The sequence below is a fragment of the Rana temporaria genome, chromosome 1, assembly GCF_905171775.1.
Source record: "Rana temporaria chromosome 1, aRanTem1.1, whole genome shotgun sequence".
In the NCBI taxonomy this organism is placed as follows: Eukaryota; Metazoa; Chordata; class Amphibia; order Anura; family Ranidae; genus Rana; species Rana temporaria.
Genome location: NC_053489.1, coordinates 592,887,823 through 592,912,265, shown reverse-complemented (window position 1 = coordinate 592,912,265; position 24,443 = coordinate 592,887,823). Strand labels below are relative to the sequence as shown.

Here is a 24,443-nt window from a genome sequence, read left to right as displayed (position 1 = left end):
CCCCCATGTTGAGGGCATGCGGCCTGGCACGGCTCAGGAGGGGGGGGCGCTCGCTCGTCCCCACTCCCTTTCCTGACCGGCCGGGTAGCGTTCTTTGGATACGGGTCTGGTATGGATTGTAGGGGGACCCCCTACGTCGATTTTTCGCCGTAGGGGGGTCTCCTTACAACCCATACCAGACCTAAGGGCCTGGTATGCTCCTGGGGGGGGAACCCAATGCCGGTTTTGTTTTTACAAATTGCCGTGGAGTTCTCCCTCGGGAATGCATACCAAATGCCGTCGCTTGAATGGGCTTTTACATGGTGTTACTAGTTTACACTTTGTAACACCAGCCCTAGTTTTACACTTGCAAACTAAAACTTACGGCGAAAAAACGAGGCTGAAAAGCTTTGTGGATCGCCTTAAGTGCTAATTTGCATACTAGAAGCGGCATTTCGACTCGAAATGCCCCCAGCGGCGGATGCGGTACTGCATCCTAAGATTCGGCAGTGTAATTCAATTACACATGCCGGATCTTCTGCCTAACTTTGGAAAACTGCTTCTGTGGATCAGTTCCAAAGTTAGGACAAGGGATACGATGGAGTAACAGCAGTTACTCCGTCGTATCTCTTTTGTGGATCTGGCCCAAGGTGTTTAATATTATCAGACGAGTCACGGGCTGTAACTTACATCAGTCACCGGCTATAGCTTTACTTAATGGAATGTTACCTCAGATTTCGAAAGTTACCAGACAACTCATCCTATTCATTTTGACAGGTGCTAGAATCACTGTCGCAGCGGCATGGAAGAAATCGACTGTTTCCATCTTATACATGAAGAGAAAGGTTACATGGATCATGGAACAGGAAAAGAGGATCTGTTCCATGTTGGATAAATCTATTCTTTTTTATGAAATATGGGAACCTTGGTTAAAATACATGGGAATAACTTACACTCCTTGAAACTAAAGATTTTTCATGCGACTTCGAATTGAGATCGACCATTGGCAGGCAGGCTACCTATTTCTCTTACTCTTCTTTTTTCCTTCTTTCCTTTTCGCTTTTCTTTACCCCTATTTTTGTTTCTTTTCTTATTTCTCTATTATTATTTTTTTATGTATGAGGGTGTTGTCCTTTGTTTAATACATCCTTAATCCGATCTACTTTGGAAGGATATGTTTATGCATATATGGTTGTAGTATTCCCTCTTTCCTCTCGGGAATTTAAGTTAATTGAGGGTTTTATAAAAGTGTTTTCGGATACCAATTTAATCCAAAATTGATTTAGAGATGCTAGTTAGGTTGGCTGGATAGCTCTACCTCTTAGACACAGGTTGATCCCGTTAGGGGTGTCTGAGAGATGGGAATGTTATAGGCATCTACCATTTTAGTGGATTCATAATTCTGATCTGGTATATGCGATATACTTTTTTTTTTTTTATATTAAATGGTATTGGGGATTTACCGTATGAAATCCTTGGTATATGAGATCACTTTTTATTTTTTTTATTTTTTATTTTTATTTTCCATGAATCGTTATTTTAGATAGTTTTGTTATTTACCCTTTTTAACATGATATCAAGCCTATGTGCTTGTTGGATATTGTGACAAGGGAAGATAGTTAGGGATTATATAATATGAAATGTTCTTTGTCGATATTATATGTATCAATGATATATATTCCACTATTTTATTCGATTGTATCTTCTTTTATTGAAAATAAACTAAATTTGAATGAAAAAAAAAAAAAAAAAAATATTTGCCGTGCAAATATTTTAGCATTCACACGGAAGACACAAATAGTCCCCATATTGTTTGTAAAATGTGAGAAATGCCATTTTTTTTTCTTTCACAGAGCAAATATAACATTCACCAACATGTGTTCCCAAGTGCCGGTTCACACTACAGCGACTTGGGATCCAAATTGTGTCGCTCCAATCAGCGCAACATGAGAAATTCCATTGAAGTGAATGAGAGCCGTCTTAATGTACACTACTGAAGTCGCTCCGGCTTTAGAAATGGTTCCTGTACTACTTCAAGGCGACTTCTAGGCAACTTGTAGGCAACTTGTACCCATTGATTTCAATGGAAGTTGCCTCCAAAGTCGGATCGCTGTCTTAACTGAAGCAACTTTACAGGAAAAGAAAATACATTTCTCAGGCAAACCCCTCCCTCCCACAGAGCTGATTATTCTGTCCTGGAGGCAACTTTAAGTTGCGTTGTAAGTTGCTCCAAGTCACGCTGAAGTTGCCTTGCAAAGTCGCGCTCAGGGCCAGATTACAGACAAGGCCACAGAGGCCAGGCCTCGGGGCGGCAGTGAGTGCAGGGGCAGCGCCGCCCCCCACCGCTTATCATCCTGCGGCAGGAGGAGAGAAAACAAAAGATATGACACTTTTTTCCGTCAGCACAAGGTTTCCGCCCACCTCCCCTCTACCAATCGCAGAAGAAGTGCATTCGGATGCTTCTAATGTGTGGTGCCTGTGAGGAGTGAGCTTGGCGTTGCCCCAGCAACCAGGAAGTGTGCCGGAGTGTATGGAAAGTATGGAGGGTCTCACAGAACAGAACTGAAAGTGGGGGGGGGCTCCTGCTGGTCTCATCTGATATTCTCCTCCTGCCACTCCCCCCAGTGCCTGATTTCATTCACATCACAAGTGGTAGAAGAGCTGCAGAGGAGATCGAGCAGCATGAGAAGACAGAGATTACATTTCACAGAGCTCATCCCTGCAGCAGATGAAGGAGATGGGGAACAGAGATGGGGAACAGAGTGCTGAGGAGGGATCAGAGCTGATTGGCAGGAAGAGCTCTTCCTGACACACCCCTCCAGACTCTAGTTATCAACATGCAATGACAGGGCTCCTTTCTACCCCTTTCTGCATCAATGTACTGTCTCCTCCCCCTACAGATGCTGGTGAATAGTTGTGTCTGTACACACATGTACTACTTAGCCCCTTTCCCACTGGGGTGATAGGCGCGTCGGCGATAAAGCGCTGCTATTTTTAGCGGCGCTTTACCGTCAATTTTGCAGCGCTATTCGTCCGCTAGTGGGGCGATTTTAACCCTGCTATCGCCCGAAAAAGGGTTAAAACCACCTGAAAAGCGTCGATACAGCGCCGCTTTGCCGGCAGTATAGCTGTGGTGCCCATTCATTTAAATGGGCAGGAGCAGTGGAAGAGCAGTGTAGACAACACTCCTTCAGCGCTCAAAAGAGGCGGCCAGTAGGACTTTTTTTTAGCATTCTGCCGGCGCACCACTCCAGTGTGAAAGCCCTTGGGGCTTTCACACTGGAGTGTGAGGCACGGCTCTTTCAGGGCGCTTTGCAGGCTCTATTTTTAGCGTTATAGAGCCTGCAAAGCGCCTCAGTGTGAAAGGGGTCTTACTGGAATGTTAACGTTGCAGGTAGTGTCTGAATTACTTTGATCTCACAATTTATGTATCCCCCCCCCCCCCCAGGTAACTTTTCATGTGGGTCTGCTAATAATAGAATCTATACTACTTTCACACTGAGGCGTTTTACAGGCTTTTTGTGTGCTAAAAATAGCGCCTGTAAACTGCCTTTTCTGCAGCCCCAGTGTGAAAGCCCGAGTGCTTTCACACTGGGGGGTGCGCTTGCAGGACAGGAAAAAAAAATCCTGCAAGCAGCATCTTTGGGGCGGTGCAGGAGTGGCGAATACAGTGCTCCTAAACCATCTCTGCCATTGAAAACAATGGGCAGCGCTGCCAAAGCGCCTGCAAATCTATTCAGCAGAGACACTTTTAAACCCTTTTTTGTCTGCTAGCGGTGGTTAAAAGCGCCCCGCTAGCGGCTGAAAAGTGTTGCTAAAATGACGGTAAAGCACTGCTAAATCTAGTGGGGGGCGGCATTGAAGGACCCAGCCTTGGGGTGGCAAAGGGAGTAAATCCGAGCCTGGCCGCGCTGTAAGTCGGGTTGCCGCTGTGTGAACCGGCACTAAGAGTAAACAGTGTCTGTAACAAAAAAAGGTTATTTATCTTAATGCATTGTTTGCATTAAAGTGGATGTAAACCCGAAAATGTGTATTTATTTTTTTGATGTCCCAATGTACAGTACAATATTTCCTATCATCTGTGCCCAGTCTTGCCACACAGAGTTAATCCAGCTCTGAGCAATCCTCTTTTATTGTTCAGTGAAATAAAACAGACTTACATTGCTGTGAGTGACAAATTATTTACATATCTCATGCAATAGCCTGGAGACAGGCATTATTTTTTAATTCCCACCCCCCAGTCCTTTTCTGAAGTCATGTGGTTCCTTTTCTGGATTTTGACTGGATGTTAGTGATCATAGCAGGAATACATAGGAAAAAATGTATATTGACAAGGGTAGTGTTGAGGAGGGTGGAGAGTCTACTGACATCACGACTCCACCCACAGAGCTCCAGACAACAGACCCACCCACAGAATCTGCAGTTTTTCAGGTCTCATAACAGACAGAGGGGAGACATTTGACCGGTAAGGATACATGCAGGAGGCATCTATATCCTTATAGATAAGCACTATGGCAGTAGTTTAGAAAGGATGAGAGTGGGTTTACATCCACTTTAAGGTAAAAAAAAAACTCCCACTGCCTGTCCCCCCTCCCCCTGCCATCCCTAAATACTTACCTGAGTCCTGTCATGATTCAGCATTGTTCCATCTGCAGCAGAGTTGGTCTCTTTCCCTGCCCGTACAGGACACAGTGAGAGCAGCCAGACCCATTGGCTACCAATGCTCTCACTCAAATACTGGGAGGAGGGAGCATGGACCATAGCTGAGCTGCACTGTGTGTGTCTTTGGATGCACACAGCCTGGCTCGGAAACCAATCCGCATGGGTGCCTCCTTATCACATGGCTTGCTGAGGGCGTAGACACCTGTATATAGTTGATACACTATGGGGGTTAATTACGAAAGGCAAATCCACTTTGCACTACAAGTGCAAACTACAAGTGCAAAGTGCACCGGAAATTGCACTGAAAGTGCACTTGGAAGTGCAATCACTGTAGATCTGAGGGGGACATGCAAGGAAAATAAAAAACAGCATTTTAGCTTGCATATGATTGGATGAAAAAATCAGCAGAGCTTCCCCTCATTTCAGATCTTCCCCTCAGATTTACAGAGAGTGTACTTTGCACTTGTAGTTTGCACTTTTAGTGCAAAGTGGATGTAAATAACCCCCCTATATTACCAACAGTATTAAGACGCCTGCCTTTACACGCACATGAACTTTAATGGCGTTTTAGTCCTTAGGGTTCAATATTGAGTTGGCCAACCCTTTGCAGCTATAACAACTTCAACTCTTCTGGGAAGACTGTCCACAAGGTTTAGGAGTGTGTCTAGGTGAATGTTTGATCATTCTTCCAGAAGAGCATTTGTGAGGTCAGGCACTGATGGCGGACAAGAAGGTCTGGCTTGGAAGGTGTTCTATCAGGTTGAGATCAGGACTGTCTAGTTCCTCCACCCAAAACTTGCTCATCAGATTCTTTATGGACCTTGTTGTGTGCACTGGTTTGCAGTCATGTTGAAACAGAAAGGGGCCATCCCAAACTGTTCCCACAAAGTTGGGAGCATGAAATTGTCCAAAATGTATTGGTATACTGATGCCTTAAGAGTTCCCTTCACTGGAACTAAGGGGCCAAGCCCCTGAAAAACAATGCCACACCATAATCCCCCCTCCACCCAATGATTTAAACCAGTGTACAAAGCATAAAGACATGGATGAGTGAGTTTGGGGTGGATGAACTTGACTGGCCTGCACAGAGCCCTGACCTCAACCCGATAGAACACCTTTGGTATGAGTTAGAGTGAACACTGCGAGTCAGGCCTTCTCGTCCACATCAGTGACTGACCTCACAAATGCGCTTCTGGAAGAATGGTCAAACATTCCCATAGACACACACCTGAACCTTGTGGACAGCCTTCCCAGAAGAGTTTAATCTATTATGGCTGCAAAGGGTGGGCCAACTCAATATTGAACCCTACGGATTAAGAGTGGGATGCCATTGAAGTTCATGTGCGCGTAAAGGCAGTTGTTCCAATACTTTTGGAAATATAGGGCCAAATCCACAGCCAGCGGCGGAAATTACGTTTTTCAAAACTTATGTCATTTAAGTTACGGCGCCCTAAGTTGGTGTCGTAAGTGCCGTATCCACAGCGCATTTGCACACAAAATAGCGCTTACGTAACTTAAATTCCAAGGCGTAAGGCAGGGTTTTTTGCAAGTGGGAAGGAAGTGGGCATGCTTCATTGTAATGAGCCGTGACCCCATGCAAATGAAGGGCCGGCCGTACTGCGCATGCGCGCACGAATCTGCTGCTCACTGGGAATGTGCAGAACTTTGCTCGGTGCAATCAGTGAGATAGGTAAAAGGCCAAGCATAATTAGTTTGAGGATCGCCCTGTGTGTAAATAGCCCCAGTCAAACACTCTTCCCTTGCAAAAGTATTTCCCTGTGTTCCCTTCCTAGAGAAAGTTGCTTCTGCTCTGAACGTTTGTCAGTGTTTGTTGGTGAGTTGTGTGTGATAGAGAAGTTTTGGAGGAGTATTAGATTGTAGTTGTTGTTTGTTTCTGATAAGTGTATTTTTTGTTTGATTGTTTCTGCTAAGTGTTTTTTTTTTTTTTCTGCTTGGATTTTGTGTTTGTTTTTTTTGTTTTTTTATTTCACAAAGTCTTTATTGAATGAATAATAGTGCATACAACAATGTATATAATACACCCAGTAGGTAATGAAAGCAGAAGACAATTTTGGTAAAAAATAATATAAAACCATACAGTTTCAATGGAGATAGAGCACAGATCGTTTTACTATCACCGTAACATATATATATTTTTTTCTAAACTAGAACGAGGAACAGGCATATGCATGTAGTCGTATAAGTTTTTAGGAAGAGGGAAGGAGGGGGGGAAAAAAAAAAAAAAAGGGGGGGAATAATTCCCAGATATTCAGAGCTAAGTGAATATCTTGTTTTTTGTGTGTTTGTTTTTGACTTTGTAGTAGCTGTCTGCTTGTGTGTTTTGATTTTTGTTTGTTTGTTGTGTGTGTATTTTTGTTTGTTTGTTGTGTGTGTATTTTTGTTTGTTTGTCCTGTGAGTTTTCTTGTTGCTGAGTGGTGTCTGTGATGGCACCCAAGCGCAGGAAGCTTAATTTTACACATGTGGAGAAGCAAATCCTTGCCAGGTATATCATCCAATATGGGCGATATTTACATGGGCCTGAGAGCCGGAACACCTCCCCGGCCCAAAGGAAGATTTACCAAAAAATTACAGATCAGATAAATGCGGCGGGGGGGGGGAGACGAGGACCCCCGCTGGCATCCAGAAAAAGATCAATGATCTGAGGAGCGTGGTCCGCAATAAGGTGGCAAAGCTCACTGCCCATAGGAGGGGCACTGGAGGAGGGGAACCATGCCCCATCCGGCTGACTGAGGAGGAATGGGCAGTGGCCCAGTGTTTCCAGCCAGAGCAGGTGGTGGGCCTGCGTGGCTTTGACTCTGATGTTCCTGTGAGGCCAGGTAAGTTTTTTTTGTTTTTCTATCTGGTGATTAGCATGTGTGGGTGGGGGAAGGGAAGATGTGCCAAGTGTGTGGATCCTCAAACCTGTGATTGTTTGGTGTCCTCCACAGATGACCAGGAGATTGCTGGCCCATCAGGCCAGGAGGATGCTGGGCCATCAGGCCAGGCTGCTGCACCACCCCAAGGACAGGAGGCTGCTGAGGAGTCCCCAGGGGAGGGGAGTGGCCAAACCTCCCCTCATGAGGAGGATGAGGGGGAGGAGGATGAGGGGGTAGAAGAAGAAAATCTGCAGCTTGGCAGGGAAATCCTTCTGGCCTTTGATCTAATGACATTTGAGGATACCCTTGAGGCTACCCCAGAGCCTACCCCAGAGGCTACCCCAGAGGCTGGCAGCAGTCAGGCCACCATCAGGGGTAGCCCCTCCCACTCCTCCCCCAACAGGCTGCAAACCACAAGGGTCACTCTCTCCCCTCCTCCAGAGCCACAAGCCTCAGGGGCAGGCAGGATGGCGACCCAGGAGACCAGGGGGGTGTTTGAGCGTCTGCCGGCCAGTCTGCAGAAGGACAATGCCCGGCAGACCCGCACTCTGGGTGAGATTAAAAAAACTCTTACCAAAATGGAGCACAGCCTGGGTGCAATGAGGGAGTCACTCGGTGATGTGGCCACAAACTCTTTGGGGGTCATCACATGTTTGTGGGACCTGAAGACCGCCACAACAGGCGTGGCCCAGGAGGTGACTGCCCTGACCCAGGCTGTGCAGGACAATACCCGGGCTGTGCAGGACAATACCCGGGCTGTGCAGGACAATAAAAAACAAGATAATACAGCGCTAGTAACTTGTGAGAAATAAATATGAAATATATAACCAAAAAATATGAATGAACACAATAGGTGAATTGACGGTATGATAATCAATATAACAAATCCATCCAAATGAATAAATAAAGTGAAAAAAAGGTAGTCCATAAAAAATCAGTGCAATTGAGTCCAATTAAGGTGAGCATCAATAATTAATCATGAAAAGATCCTCCACCAGAAATGAAGTGAAAAGTCACCCAATGTGTGGGAAATGAAATCTCCTTACCAGAGAAAAAGACCGGGCTTTCAACGGTTTAATACAGCATAAGGATGTTTAAAGTCTTCCTTGAAAAGACTATTCCGGACACTGCTATAAATCACCAGCATGAAAAGCTCCAAGGGACAAGATCCTATTCAAATCCGCTCCAGTTTAGCAATTGGTGTTCATAAAAATAAAGAATGGTGGGAAACCACATAGTGCATTACTGTGTAAACATTTAGTTTTTAATAGAAACAGATGTGCACTTACAGCAAAGACTTGTAAAACTCGCGTATGGGATATGGTGTGGAGAGGATGGCGTTTCCTCGATCCTCCGTTTGCTTCGTACCTCCGTCCGTCACGTGTCTCTCCCTCTAACGTGATGACGTCACTGTGGCTAAGCTCCTCCTACGTGTTTCGTCGCAATACGGACGTCTACGGGGTTAGGCTGCCTGAGAGAACGTCATCACAGAGCTCAATATATATAGCCTCATCCGCCATGATGGAAGAGGGAAAAAACAATGAGAGCTATGGGAAAGAGAAGACGGAGCGTGCACGTATTAATGTGCAACACACAAACGAAGCTATTTGTGGAAGAGAATAATAATAATAAGATGAATGCCATCTTGTGGACAAAAGGGAGTAAGACACATGGACGGATTAAGTGCAGCAAAGGATAATCCAGGCAACACCATCGCGATTTCACATAACTTAAAGTCTCTTAATGAAAATACAACATATGAAGCCTGTACAACCCATATCACATATAAACATACATAAATACATATATATCCTAAGTCATGTATATTATTACAAAGTCTTTAAAAAAGAGAAAAGTTATCAATATATTTGAATTATATGTTTACATTAAAAAACGTTAAAAAATGATAAAAAATACATTAAAAAATACATTAAAAATCATTGATAAAAAAGGGGGTCAAATGGAAAGGTGAAATAAGAAATGTGGACAGGATAAAAACAAATTATGCATTATTTAAAAAACAATTAATGTCCCAGTCCACATTTAACCCATGAGGCCTATAAGATCGCATGTTAAAAATCCAGCGAGTCTCAAGCTGGGAGATTGTACGCACTTTATTTGTACCCCTCCAGTGTGGACATAATTTTTCCATGGGTAAAAACAATGTACCATCAATGCTTTGGGTATGATGCTTCGCATAGTGTTTGGATAAATTATGTTTAGAAAATCCTCTACCAATATTACCTACATGTTCATTTAGTCTGATGTTAACAGCTCGTTTGGTTCGACCGATGTATTGTTTTTTACAGGGACACTGTATTAAGTAAACCACATGATCACTCGTACAGGTGATAAATGTCTCAATATCATATACCTTAAGGGTCTGAGTGGATTGAAAAGATGTAAGTTTGCGTCCCTGGAATGCATTAATTTTGCAAATATTGCACTTTCGACATGGATAAAAACCCTTCATTTCCTGAAAAAAGTGCACCACCTTAGGGGGGTCAATGATATTTGGGGCAACTTTTAAACGTAATGACGGTGCTCCTCTGAAAATTACTATGGGTTTCTCTGGGATAATCGATCCCAGTATCTGGTCATTCTTCAAAACACCCCAATGTTTTCTTAAGATCTTTTTTACAGAGAAGTGTTGGTCAGAGAACCCAGTAATTAAAGCAAAGCTGAAAAAATCTTTATTGTTAGTAACAGTCTTTTTTGAGGTTAAAAGCTGATCTCTATTTAAAGTACTGATAGCCAAAATAGTTTCATCAATACTGTCTTCTTTATAGCCTTTATCTATGAATTTCTTCTTTAGAATTTGGGCCTGTTGTTGAAAATCATATAAAGAGGTGCAATTGCGTCTAATTCTCTGAAATTGTCCCTTTGGGACAGCCTTAAGCCATTGTGAGTGATGGCAGCTCGTAGTGGGGATATATGCATTGCGATCAGTTTCTTTAAAATGGGTCATGGTGGTTATTGTCTCATCTTTAACCGTGATAATAAGATCCAAGAAATTAATCGTAGATTCACTAATATCATATTTCAAAAAAATTCCTTGGTCATTAATATTTAGACCAGATAAAAAACTATCGAGGGATAGGGTATCACCCTCCCAGATCACCAAGATGTCATCAATATAACGTTTCCATAATTTGAGTTGACTTGGAGGGTTAACATCAATGACTTCTCTTTCCCAGAAAGACATGAACAAGTTCGCCACACTAGGGGCAAACTTGGCGCCCATCGCTACTCCGCATTTCTGTAAATAATAATCACCACCAAACCAGAAATAATTATGGCTGGTTGCAAACACTAAAAGGTTAGCAATGAAATCTCTTTGAATAACCGAAAGTGAGATGTCTTGCTGTAAATAAAAACGGACCGCCTCTAGGCCATGATGGTGTGAGATGACCGTGTACAATGAATTTACATCAGCAGTAGCTAATACAAATCCATTCTTCCATTCACAATCCTTCAGTAAATTAATAACCTGGGTGGTATCACGTAAATAAGATGGAGTGGAGATAACCAATGGCTGCAAGAACTCATCTATATATTTGCCAATACGCGCCGTTATAGAATCTAGCCCACTTATGATCGGACGACCAGGTGGGTTGGTGGTACTTTTATGCACCTTAGGCAGATAATATATCACTGGCACTCTCGGTGCTGATGGAATTAAGTGAGCTCTTTCTTTTTTATTTAGAACACCCAATGAGAAACCTTCATTTATTAAGGCCTGAAGTTCTTTCTTGTATTTTACTGTTGGGTTATTGGCTAAAAGGCTGTAAGTGGTGGTGTCAGACACAAGCCTGTGCATTTCTGCTATATAATCGCTTTTATCCAAGACCACCTGCCTAAGGTGCATAAAAGTACCACCAACCCACCTGGTCGTCCGATCATAAGTGGGCTAGATTCTATAACGGTGCGTATTGGCAAATATATAGATGAGTTCTTGCAGCCATTGGTTATCTCCACTCCATCTTATTTACGTGATACCACCCAGGTTATTAATTTACTGAAGGATTGTGAATGGAAGAATGGATTTGTATTAGCTACTGCTGATGTAAATTCATTGTACACGGTCATCTCACACCATCATGGCCTAGAGGCGGTCCGTTTTTATTTACAGCAAGACATCTCACTTTCGGTTATTCAAAGAGATTTCATTGCTAACCTTTTAGTGTTTGCAACCAGCCATAATTATTTCTGGTTTGGTGGTGATTATTATTTACAGAAATGCGGAGTAGCGATGGGCGCCAAGTTTGCCCCTAGTGTGGCGAACTTGTTCATGTCTTTCTGGGAAAGAGAAGTCATTGATGTTAACCCTCCAAGTCAACTCAAATTATGGAAACGTTATATTGATGACATCTTGGTGATCTGGGAGGGTGATACCCTATCCCTCGATAGTTTTTTATCTGGTCTAAATATTAATGACCGAGGAATTTTTTTGAAATATGATATTAGTGAATCTACGATTAATTTCTTGGATCTTATTATCACGGTTAAAGATGAGACAATAACCACCATGACCCATTTTAAAGAAACTGATCGCAATGCATATATCCCCACTACGAGCTGCCATCACTCACAGTGGCTTAAGGCTGTCCCAAAGGGACAATTTCAGAGAATTAGACGCAATTGCACCTCTTTATATGATTTTCAACAACAGGCCCAAATTCTAAAGAAGAAATTCATAGATAAAGGCTATAAAGAAGACAGTATTGATGAAACTATTTTGGCTATCAGTACTTTAAATAGAGATCAGCTTTTAACCTCAAAAAAGACTGTTACTAACAATAAAGATTTTTTCAGCTTTGCTTTAATTACTGGGTTCTCTGACCAACACTTCTCTGTAAAAAAGATCTTAAGAAAACATTGGGGTGTTTTGAAGAATGACCAGATACTGGGATCGATTATCCCAGAGAAACCCATAGTAATTTTCAGAGGAGCACCGTCATTACGTTTAAAAGTTGCCCCAAATATCATTGACCCCCCTAAGGTGGTGCACTTTTTTCAGGAAATGAAGGGTTTTTATCCATGTCGAAAGTGCAATATTTGCAAAATTAATGCATTCCAGGGACGCAAACTTACATCTTTTCAATCCACTCAGACCCTTAAGGTATATGATATTGAGACATTTATCACCTGTACGAGTGATCATGTGGTTTACTTAATACAGTGTCCCTGTAAAAAACAATACATCGGTCGAACCAAACGAGCTGTTAACATCAGACTAAATGAACATGTAGGTAATATTGGTAGAGGATTTTCTAAACATAATTTATCCAAACACTATGCGAAGCATCATACCCAAAGCATTGATGGTACATTGTTTTTACCCATGGAAAAATTATGTCCACACTGGAGGGGTACAAATAAAGTGCGTACAATCTCCCAGCTTGAGACTCGCTGGATTTTTAACATGCGATCTTATAGGCCTCATGGGTTAAATGTGGACTGGGACATTAATTGTTTTTTAAATAATGCATAATTTGTTTTTATCCTGTCCACATTTCTTATTTCACCTTTCCATTTGACCCCCTTTTTTATCAATGATTTTTAATGTATTTTTTAATGTATTTTTTATCATTTTTTAACGTTTTTTAATGTAAACATATAATTCAAATATATTGATAACTTTCTTCTTTTTTAAAGACTTTGTAATAATATACATGACTTAGGATATATATGTATTTATGTATGTTTATATGTGATATGGGTTGTACAGGCTTCATATGTTGTATTTTCATTAAGAGACTTTAAGTTATGTGAAATCGCGATGGTGTTGCCTGGATTATCCTTTGCTGCACTTAATCTGTCCATGTGTCTTACTCCCTTTTGTCCACAAGATGGCATTCATCTTATTATTATTATTCTCTTCCACAAATAGCTTCGTTTGTGCATCGCACATTAATACGTGCACGCTCCGTCTTCTCTTTCCCATAGCTCTCATTGTTTTTTCCCTCTTCCATCATGGCGGATGAGGCTATATATATTGAGCTCTGTGATGACGTTCTCTCAGGCAGCCTATCCCCGTAGACGTCCGTATTGCGACGAAACGCGTAGGAGGAGCTTAGCCACAGTGACGTCATCACGTTAGAGGGAGAGACACGTGACGGACGGAGGTACGAAGCAAACGGAGGATCGAGGAAACGCCATCCTCTCCACACCATATCCCATACGCGAGTTTTACAAGTCTTTGCTGTAAGTGCACATCTGTTTCTATTAAAAACTAAATGTTTACACAGTAATGCACTATGTGGTTTCCCACCATTCTTTATTTTTATGAACACCAATTGCTAAACTGGAGCGGATTTGAATAGGATCTTGTCCCTTGGAGCTTTTCATGCTGGTGATTTATAGCAGTGTCCGGAATAGTCTTTTCAAGGAAGACTTTAAACATCCTTATGCTGTATTAGACCGTTGAAAGCCCGGTCTTTTTCTCTGGTAAGGAGATTTCATTTCCCACACATTGGGTGACTTTTCACTTCATTTCTGGTGGAGGATCTTTTCATGATTAATTATTGATGCTCACCTTAATTGGACTCAATTGCACTGATTTTTTATGGACTACCTTTTTTTCACTTTATTTATTCATTTGGATGGATTTGTTATATTGATTATCATACCGTCAATTCACCTATTATGTTCATTCATATTTTTTGGTTATATATTTCATATTTATTTCTCACAAGTTACTAGCGCTGTATTATCTTGTTTTTTGTTTCTTTGTTTACTATGGTATTTTAGTAATTAATACTGGCAGCTTTTCACAGATATTTTTATATTTTATATTCAATTTTTCACTGTTATTTAATTGATTTTACACGCAGTGTTTTTTTCTGTTTACACAGAGAAATCCCCTTCCATATTGTGCAGGACAATAACCGGGCTGGCCAGGCCAATACGGCTGCCATCACTGGCTGTCTGAACAGGATAGCAGTGGCCTTGGAGGGCAGGCCAGCAGGAAGACAGACACCAGGGGAGGCTCCTTCTTCCCCTGCTCACTCACCCCCCCATGAAGATACTCCCTCCCCTGCTAACACCCCCCCCGTGAAGATCCTCCAGTTGGCCGTGCCCGTGCCCGTGCCCTTGGGCAGCCCAGACGGAGCACTCGCCGCTGGAATTAATTAGCAGGGGTACTTTTGATATTTTTTTTTTATTATTTATTTTTTTATGATTTTGTTTATTATACTGTACTTATGATTTGGTTTATGTGTGTGAATGGTGTGTGAATGTGGGGGGGTGGCATTCCTGATAAAATAAGGGTGTCACCCTCAGTTTTGGTGGAGAAGGGATCCCCAGGACCAGGGAGAAGTGATCCCAGGTTCCTGAATGGTGTATGAATGCACAGTAACATAATTGGAGCCGTGGCGTGGTGTTACTGCTCCCAAGTACCAAAGGGGGGGGGGTACTTGGATCTAATCCAATTCGATGTGCATGTTATGTGTCTGTGCTAGGGACCACAGTGGTGTGCATTCATGCATTCTCATTGTGCCATTATTCATGTGCGTTTACTGTGAAAAGAAACATTCTCATTGTGACATTATTCATGTGCGTTTACTGTGAAAAATGCCTTCTGCGAGGCGTCTCCTGGCTGCTGTGCCCTCAGCAGACCGGGTAGAGTGGGTTGGGGGGGATTGCCTGGGTCGGGGGTCAGGTCAGCACGTATGTCAATCTCCAGTCCCCTTCTCATGGCAAAGTTGTGCAGAATACAACATGCACCGATGATTAGTGTTGCTCACGAATATTCGCATTGCGAATATTCGACTCGAATATAGCATATTCGAGAAATCGCGCTATATTTCGAATTTCGCGGTGAATATTCGCAATTCCGAATATTCGCATTTTTTCAATTTGATTTTTAAAACAGATCACATCCTATCGACGTCTAAAAGCATTGCTGGTATGATTAGAGACCCTGGGCCGAGTAGCTAAGCTGAGGCGATCCTTTTATGTTGCCAAATTGAAAAAAAAAAAATTGCGATTTTTCGCTATTGCGAATGCGAAAATTATTGCGAATTTTCGATAACTGTGGTAGGAGAACTCTGATTGTCTCTGATGCAAAAGGGGGGGGCTTTGTGTATGTTTCTGTTATGAATATTTGTATGTTTGATATTATTTTTTTTTGTAAGAAGTAAAAAATTGCGCATACCTTAAAAAAAGGGGAGAATACAGCAGCAACTCAAAAATGTTATACAACATAAATTAATACAAGACAGAAAATGGAGTCGCTCTACAAGAATAAAAAATATGTCTAGTGACAAGACATGTGGGCAAATTATAAAATAAGCAAGCGCAAATAACTTGTGAAATACACAGTGAAACAAATATATAAAGAAATATAGTCCCAATAATAGAAAAATAATCTTTCATAAAAATGTCTTTGATATGTGAAGTGAAAAAAAGTCCAAAGCATGCAGCATGAACGTGTTCAATCTTCAAGGTGTTTGATTGACAAACGGCTGTGACAGATGGATAGAGTAAAGAATCACCACCAATGCAAAACACTTTTTATTTTCTATTGTAAAATATCAAGAATATTCTGAGCCAATCAGAGTGCTCCTTCCGCATTTGCCGAATATTCGCAATTATTTTGTATTGTAAAATATCAAGAATATTCTGAGCCAATCAGAGTGCTCCTTCTGCATTTGCCGAATATTCGCAATTATTTTGTATTGTAAAATATCAAGAATATTCTGAGCCAATCAGAGTGCTCCTTCTGCATTTGCCGAATATTCGCAATTATTTTGTATTGTAAAATATCAAGAATATTCTGAGCCAATCAGAGTGCTCCTTCCGCATTTGCCGAATATTCGCAATTATTTTGTATTGTAAAATATCACGAATATTCTGAGCCAATCAGAGTGCTCCTACAGCATTTGTCGAAATTGCGCAGTAAATATCGCATTCGCATGTTGCGATATTTCGATAAAATATCACGAATATTCTGAGCCAATCAGAGCGCTCCTCCAGCATTTCTCGAAATTGCGCAATAAATATCGCATTCGCATGTTGCGATATTTCGATAAAATATCACGAATATTCTGAGCCAATCAGAGTGCTCCTACCGCAGTTATCAAAAAATCGCAATTATTTTCGCATTCGCAATAGCGAAAAATCGCAATCATTTAATTTCGATAAAATATCACGAATATTCGAATTTAGCGAATATATCTCGAATATTCGAATATATATTCGAGATATATCGCGAAATCGAATATGGCATATTCTGCTCAACACTACCGATGATCTGGCACACAAAGTCTGGGGAATTTAACAATGTACCCCCAGACTTATCCAGACATCTGAAGCAGGACTTCAGCAGCCCAAATGTGCATTCCACAACTGCCCGGGTGCGTATGCGAGCCTCGTTGTAGCGTTGCTCTCCTGGGGTTTGGGGGTTCCTGAATGGGGTCATCATATGTGGTCCCAGGGCATATCCAGAGTCACCTGGAAGGGAAAAGACAGGAGGATGTTAGTCATGCATGTGCCCCTCGTGATGTCTGCATCATGGGGGGGGGACATACCTGACACCCATGTCACTCACCAATCAGCCAGCTGTCTCCATACATGTTCAGTACCAAATCTTTGGAGATTTTGGTCTGCCGGAATATATAGCTGTCATGGCAGGATCCAGGGAATTTTGCACAGACGTGCCAGATGAGGCCATGGGCATCTACGATTACCTGGACATTTATGGAATGCCAGTGCTTCCGATTCCGGAACAGGTGCTCTGTCTCATGGGGGGCTGTAGTGCCACATGGGTACAATCAATGGTCCGTCGGAATCGGGCAATGTAGTACAAGTCCGTCATGGTTTGCAATCGCTGGTCCTCCTAGGTGGGTTTTTGAAATTGATTGGCCATGCGTCTCAGTATTGCAGGGACTACTTGATGGACACACCTGCTCATGGAGGATTGTGCCATCCCAGCCAGACCTCCACATGTGCGTTGGAAAGACCCAGTGGCAAGGAAATGGAGTGTTGCCATTACTTTGATGAGAGGTGGCAGGGCATGGGATCGTTGGGTTGGGGTGGTGAGATCATCCTGCAGGATTCGGGTTAATTCAAGGATGGCTTCCCGGTTAAAACGGAAGTTGCCATAGACCTCAGAAGCAGGCATGCCAAAGAGATCTCGGCGTGGGCGGTATACCCTCTCCTGTGCCCTCCTCCTCCTCCTCTGTGCCCTCCTCCTTCTTTGCGCCTCTAAAGTAGCGAGTGCCGTTAGGATCATGGATGGCCCGGGCATGTTGGCAGACAGATTGAAGTTCAGAAAATATGTGTGCTCAGCTCTTCCTCAATGCTGTTGCTTCAGCAGACCTTTACACGGCAGGTGTAAAATTAGGGCTGCTTTTATAACATGTAAATTTGCGCAGGGAAACTAACAGGTGCGCACAGGGCGTAATCTACGGCGCACACACTTAATTATGTGGATCGCCCTATCTCCCTCATTTGCATCTTTGCCTATCAAAAACAGCGGCGTGACTAGCGTAATTTGCGTCCGAGGATGCGCCGGTGTAATCATTTTAGGTAGGACGGAAAATCTGTATTTTAAGGCGTAACTCGTTTTGAGGATCGGGCGCAAAGATACGCGTGGAGTAAAATTAGAAATCTAAGTCGGCGCATCTGCTTTGTGGATTTGGCCCATAGTGTACTTCCTGGTTGTTGTTTACTCTTATCTCATAATTTGTCCCCCTCATGGAAATCAGCAAACTTTCTGCAGTCTCTAATGACTTAAAACACTCACAATCGTCATCAAATAATCTTAGCCTGCCTAGGCTGTAGATCATGTCAGTCATCTGCCCTTCATCTATCCATCAGCATTCATGTGCTTCCATTGAGGAGACTTTAAATTTTATAGTTAGGACTGCAGTACACAGACAGCCTTGACAGGGTCTGCAGCTTACACATGTATTTGCAAATGCCCGTCTTTTTCTTCTCTTCCCTTCTTCCGATGTTGACCCGACGCCTCTTCTCGCTGCAATGACGGGTGTGCGGTTTGCATCCGATTAATATAGGCCTCTCTTATGATGTCACAGTCCCATCATGCTCGGGTACCTACCCATGTGGTACCTACCCACGTGGGTAGGTACCGGAGCATGATGGGACTGTGAGGCCTATATACATCGGATGCAAACCGCGCACCTGTCATTGCAGCGAGAAGAGGCGTCGGGTCAACATCGGAAGAAGGGAGAAGAAGAGAAGAGAAGAAGACGACGTCACAGAAGAGCGGGCTGGCCGCCTGCTAGTAATTGAGCTAACACACAAAGATAGCGGCAGCCAGCCCTGAAGGAGAAGGCACCGGACATCGGGAGAAGAACCGGGGTGCGCCAAATCAACAGCGGAGAGCGGTGAAGATGGAAGAAGACCCCCGAGAGAGGAGAAGACAACCCCGGAGAGCGGAGAAGACCCCCGAGAGCGGAGAAGACCCCCCGGAGAGCAGAAGACCCCCCGGAGAGCGGAAGAAGAAGCCCCCCCTGCTAAAAGAGCTAAAGAAGACAGGGGGCCCCCGGAGCAGACTAATAAATTATTTTAAAAACCCTGTGTCGTGTGTTTATTAACTTTAACACTTTGCCTCCAGGTGAATGGGTAGGGGTACGATGTACCCCATATCCATTCACTTAGGGTGGGGGGCCGGTATCTGGGGGCCCCGTTATTTGAGGGGGCTCCCAGATTCCGATAAGACCCACGCCCGCAGACCCCGACAACCAACGGCCAGGGTTGTCGGGAAGAGGCCCTGTCCTTATCAACATGGGGACAGGGTACTCTGGGGTGTGTACAAGGCATAACTGACCAGCAGTAAATCCTGGGGCCTGGAGAAGCTTAAAAAGAACTCTGAAGGAAACATGAGGATGTGAGAAAGCACTTGCAGGTGCACTTTATGGTGTCTTCTTTATGGCCGTAACACTACTTTTAAAGTTAAAAGAGAAACTCGAGAATCAAAAAAAATAAACATTCATACTCACCTAGATCACTGTAGCACTGATCCCAGATGCAGCTGTCACCTGCCGGCTCTACACCAAGAACTAAATGATCAAAGACCACTAATCGCTCAGTTATCTGTCTTCGGTGAGTAGAGAGCCAGTGACTGTCAGTCATCTGCTCTTTTCTCTGCCCCTCCAGGGCTCACTTGAGCGCTGGACTTTGGAAGGGGCGAGTGGCTGGCTCAGTCTTCGAGAGGCTCGCTGAAAGACTGAGTCAGGTGGAGGTCCAGGCACCCAGGTGGATCCTGACTGTAATGTCAGGATCTTTCCAGAGCCTGGACCAAAGCCCACTGTTGTCTGAAAATGGGTCACAGGAGTGAAGAACGAAGTGCACTCCTGTGAGCCATAGGAGAAGTAGGGCCAAAATAGCATTGGTCATAATTCTCCTTTACTCTCAGTTTGCAAGTTCACATAACGTTCTGTTGTGTCTGTACTGTGAATTATCTATAGCTTGCATTTGTAGGAAAACATACATTAGTCAGTATTCATGCTTTCAAAAGGAACATTTTAATGATATGTGAATGGTTATGGCAAATTTGTCATGTCTATTTACTACTTTTTGTACATTAAATATAAACCCTAATAAATAGAATTTTCAAAAGGGGGCCTTAACATAATATCTGTACTACGAGTAGAACTGTGGACTTTACTTGTCCTTTGGGCCTGCTAGGTCTCTGTCAGGCCTTAATATATCATGGTTCTTACGTAATTGTCAAAGCCTCTTGGATGTTATTGATCTATGCGTAAGAATGAGCTGTAGGCACAAGTGAAATGAATACAGAGAAATCTATCCCATAAGAGAAAAAGCATACCAAGAACGGCATTTAATAAAGACTTTAAGATACACTTTCAATAAATGCTTTACCACTTTAGCCGCTCTCAAATCCTCTTTTTCAATTACAGTTTAACAAGACAATATTCAGGTTGGTTTACAGTCATACATGGCAGTCCTTTTAAATCTGAAATAATATACTCAGCCTTTGCATTTTTTTCAGTCTGTCAGTCATACAGTACACAGATGGTCTGTGAAATTATTAATGCGTTACCCAGTAACAAAGAAACTTATCAAATAACAAATGGTAAAAATATCGTGTTCAAAGCCGCACATTGTTATTTTTAAGTCACTGCAAGTCATCTATTACGTTATTACTTCTAAACATTTGCTTCTTGCCCTCCAAAATGCAAAAGCCTTGAAGTAAAATTAATATAAATGTCTTTATCAGGCATGACGTTGACTGGCCCCGCCTGGGAATGGGGGTATATAGTAGCCTTGGAGCAGCCGATGGTTAATTTGCTTGACTCAATCACAAGGAACCACACACCGATCCTACACACAGGTCACCCTTTTCGCTGGGAGCTCAGCCACAATCTCTTGGTATGTTTTTTCCTCCCTTTGTTTGGTTCTGTTCCATACACATTCCCCTATGCAGTCCCCTTATGGGGGGATATTTTTCTACACTTTTTTACACTTTTTGATTAATCTATTTTTTGACACACTTATTTTAGGAACACTATGCACTTATTGTGCACACATAGCATTTTGGATCAAGCTGTTACCATCGTGTTATGCTCTGGGCGCTGTTCCCCATCCTTGGAGAGTTCCCCCATCTCAACCCCGGGGGAGACACCATGCCCGTACCACCGTCTACCTTGGCAGATACCGAACTTGACCTTGAGGCTGTACAGTAAGTCTCCCAGTTGTCTCCACCTTGTTGGGACATAGTCCTTGTCCTTCCCTATTCCAAAGGCATTATCACAAACCCTTGTCTATTTTTCTTTCTAGTATATTTATAACACTCCTGGTGAATGGCTGAAATTCCAGGAAGCACATAGCCACTAGATGCCAACAGTTACTTGTCTCTACTACCTATGTTCTTCAATTGATTTATTTTACCATGTACTGTATATCTGCCATGTCTAATTTGTATTTGTATTGCATGCTATGAGCAGCATATTTAGAGTAAGTCTTGTGACTACCTATCTATTTGATACAAAAAATCTGATATGTATTCAAGATTGTAATAAATCATGTACTGTAACTTCATTGTTATGTTATTATTCTCTCTTGACATGGTGTTCCCACATTTAAAGTCCCACAAACCCTTCTCTCCTAGCTAACTTATGAGGTCCCGTACACACGTCCGAGGAACTCGACGGGCAAAACACATCGTTTTGCTCGTCGAATTCCTTGTGAAGCCGCCGAGGATCTCGGCGAGCCGAAATTTCCCATTGAACAATGAGGAAATAGAGACATGTTCTCTATTTCCTCGCCGAGATCCTCGTCGGCTTCCTCGGCCAAAAGTGTACACCCGCCCGGGTTTCTCGGCAGAATTCAGCTCCGAATGAGTTTCTGGCTGAATTCTGCCGAGAAACTCGGTCGTGTGTACGGGGCCTAACAGTTCAGAGCTATAGAGCACAGGAAGTTACAAGCTTTCAAGATTTCTGGCTGGATGAATATACAATATACATATTTTTGCAGTTCTCATACAGACCAAATAACTTTCAATGGTATATTTAATAAGGTAAATAAGAAATATGTATTGTTAGATGTACACTTTAAAGTTCTATTTATAAAAATTTGTTGGACAAATTTCACACACATTCAAGCAGGATGGACTTATTTTCCCAGTATTAGTGTAGTGGCCAAAAATGTGGTATCTTTTCTTATTTAGGTTGTCTGGAAAACTATTTTGTATTGTATTTTAGTGACTAGATGGAGCTGAAAATCATAGCAATTAATTTATTACAGAAACATATGGGGAAATTTATCCAGCCTGCACTAATGCATGTGACATTCGCCCAATAAATTTTTTATAAATAGACCCCTTAGAGCCGGTTCACACTGGGGCAACCTGGGATCTGACTTCAAGTCGCCCCAAGTTGCCCCAAGATGCCCCAAGTCGCGCGGTCAAGAAAATGAATGGAAGTGAATGTGAGCCGTCTTAATGTACACTACTGAAGTCGCTCCGACTTCAGAAAAGGTTCCTGTACTACTTAAATCCGACTTCTAGGCAACTTGTAGGCAACATGTACCCATTGATTTCAATGAAAGTCGCTTAAGAAGTCAGATCACTGTCTTAACTGAAGCAACAATACAGGAAGAAAACATACATTTCTCAGGCAAACCCCTCCCTCCCCCCTCCCTCCCACAGAGTTGATTGTTGTTTGATTGGACACTGGAAAGCCTCCTGTCCTGGAGGCAACTTGAAGTTGCCTTGTAAGTTGCCTGATGATTCATACTCAAGTCGTGTCCAAGTTGCCTCCCAAAGTCGTGCTAGAAGTCGTGTTGCCCCTGTGTGAATGGGCTCTAAGTGTAAGCCAAACTGGATTTATTTAAAGTGCAATGTTATTCTTTATAACATTTTCCTAAATGACATATATTTTCTTTATTTCCAATACTCTTCTTTTTCTCTGTTATATTTAATGACTTTTCTTCTCCTTTTTTCACAGTTCTTGACTTGAATATGTCCCTTCCTTTACATTTTATATGCCACATGTAATGTGTCAACCATGTAGTCATACAACGTTCATTCCAGAATTCTTCTAACCTGATTATACCTCCTAATCATTAAAAATGCCCCACAGTACGGTTAAAACCCAAGATAGAAATTTATAGGCTATCTCTTATGACTTTTTTTCTTCAGATGTTAGTTGTCTGATTACAGTGCCTTGAAAGAGTATTCATACGCCTTGAAATTTTCCACATTTTGTCATGTTACAACCAAAAACATAAATGTATTTTACTGGGATTTTATGTGATAGACCAACACAAAGTGGCACATAATTGTGAAGTGAAAGGAAAATAATAAATGGTTTTCAATTTTCTTCACAAATAAAAATCTGAAAAGTGTGACATGCATTTGTATTAAGCCACCTTTACTCTGATAACCCTGACTAAAATCTAGTGGAACCAATGGCCTTCAGAAGTCACCTAATAAGTAAAAAGAGTCCACCCGTGTGTAATTTCATCTCAGTATAAATACAGCTGTTCTGTGAATCCCTCAGAGGCTTGCTAGAGAACCTTAGTGAACAAACAGCATCATGAAGGCCACAGAACACACCAGACAGGTCAGGGATAAAGTTGTGGAGAAGTTTAAAGCAGTGTTAGGTTATAAAAAATAAATCTCAAGCTTTGAACATCTCACGAAGCACTGTTCAATCCATCATCCAAAAATGAGAAGAGTATGATACAACTGCAAACCTACAAAGACATGGCCGTCCACCTAATCTGACAGGCTGGGCAAGGAGAGAATTAATCAGAGAAGCAGCCAAGAGGCCCATGGTAATTCTGGAGGAGCTGCAGAGATCCACAGCTCAGGTGGGAGAATCTGTCCACAGGCGACTATTAGTCGTGTGTGAGATTGTGAAGCAGTTCCCATTGTTCACTCTTTGTGTATAATTGCCATTCTAAGTTTTATTGTTCACTCTTTGTGTATAATTGCCATTCTGAGTTTTGACCACAAGAGGCCACTGTTTCTACAGACTGCAAGCTCTTGCTTATTTTAGAGGAGGTGGAGCTGAGCTGGAGAAGCTGGAATCAGGAAGCAGTTGGAGCAGACATGTTTTTTGGAACTGTGTGAAAATTGAATCTGTTCGCATCCAGGGGGAACCTTGCGTCCTAGAGCTTCAGGAACGGCAGCTGAGTAATTACCGTTCAGTACAGAGCCTGTCCGGAGGAAAAAGGGATCGTTTTTCAGGAAGGCTAATAGAAGTTGAGACACAGAGAACTACCTCACCTGCAGTATCTCATGATTGCTGAAAGGACTTTCGTTAATCGGTTGGAAGACATCATCGGCTACAGTTCAAGACCCGGGTCAGTAATATGGTGCACACACCACCTGATTGATTGATTGATTGATTGATTTAATGGATTTATAATGCGCCAAATACTGACCCGTCAGGGCAGTGTCTAAGCGCAGAAAACATAACTGTAAATAG

At 42.5% G+C, this 24,443-nt stretch overlaps 1 protein-coding gene and 1 long non-coding RNA gene across 3 annotated transcripts in view; one reads left to right on the top strand and one right to left on the bottom strand.

Moving 5' to 3' along the window:
* ARAP2 (ArfGAP with RhoGAP domain, ankyrin repeat and PH domain 2) overlaps nucleotides 1–24,443 on the bottom strand; it is a 481,396-nt gene that overhangs the window by 97,757 nt on the left and 359,196 nt on the right. The window lies entirely within an intron of this gene.
* LOC120924286 lies at nucleotides 20,795–21,596 on the top strand. Its single transcript, XR_005746341.1, has 3 exons — nucleotides 20,795–20,880; nucleotides 21,012–21,190; nucleotides 21,289–21,596. It is a non-coding gene; the product is annotated as an uncharacterized LOC120924286 (long non-coding RNA).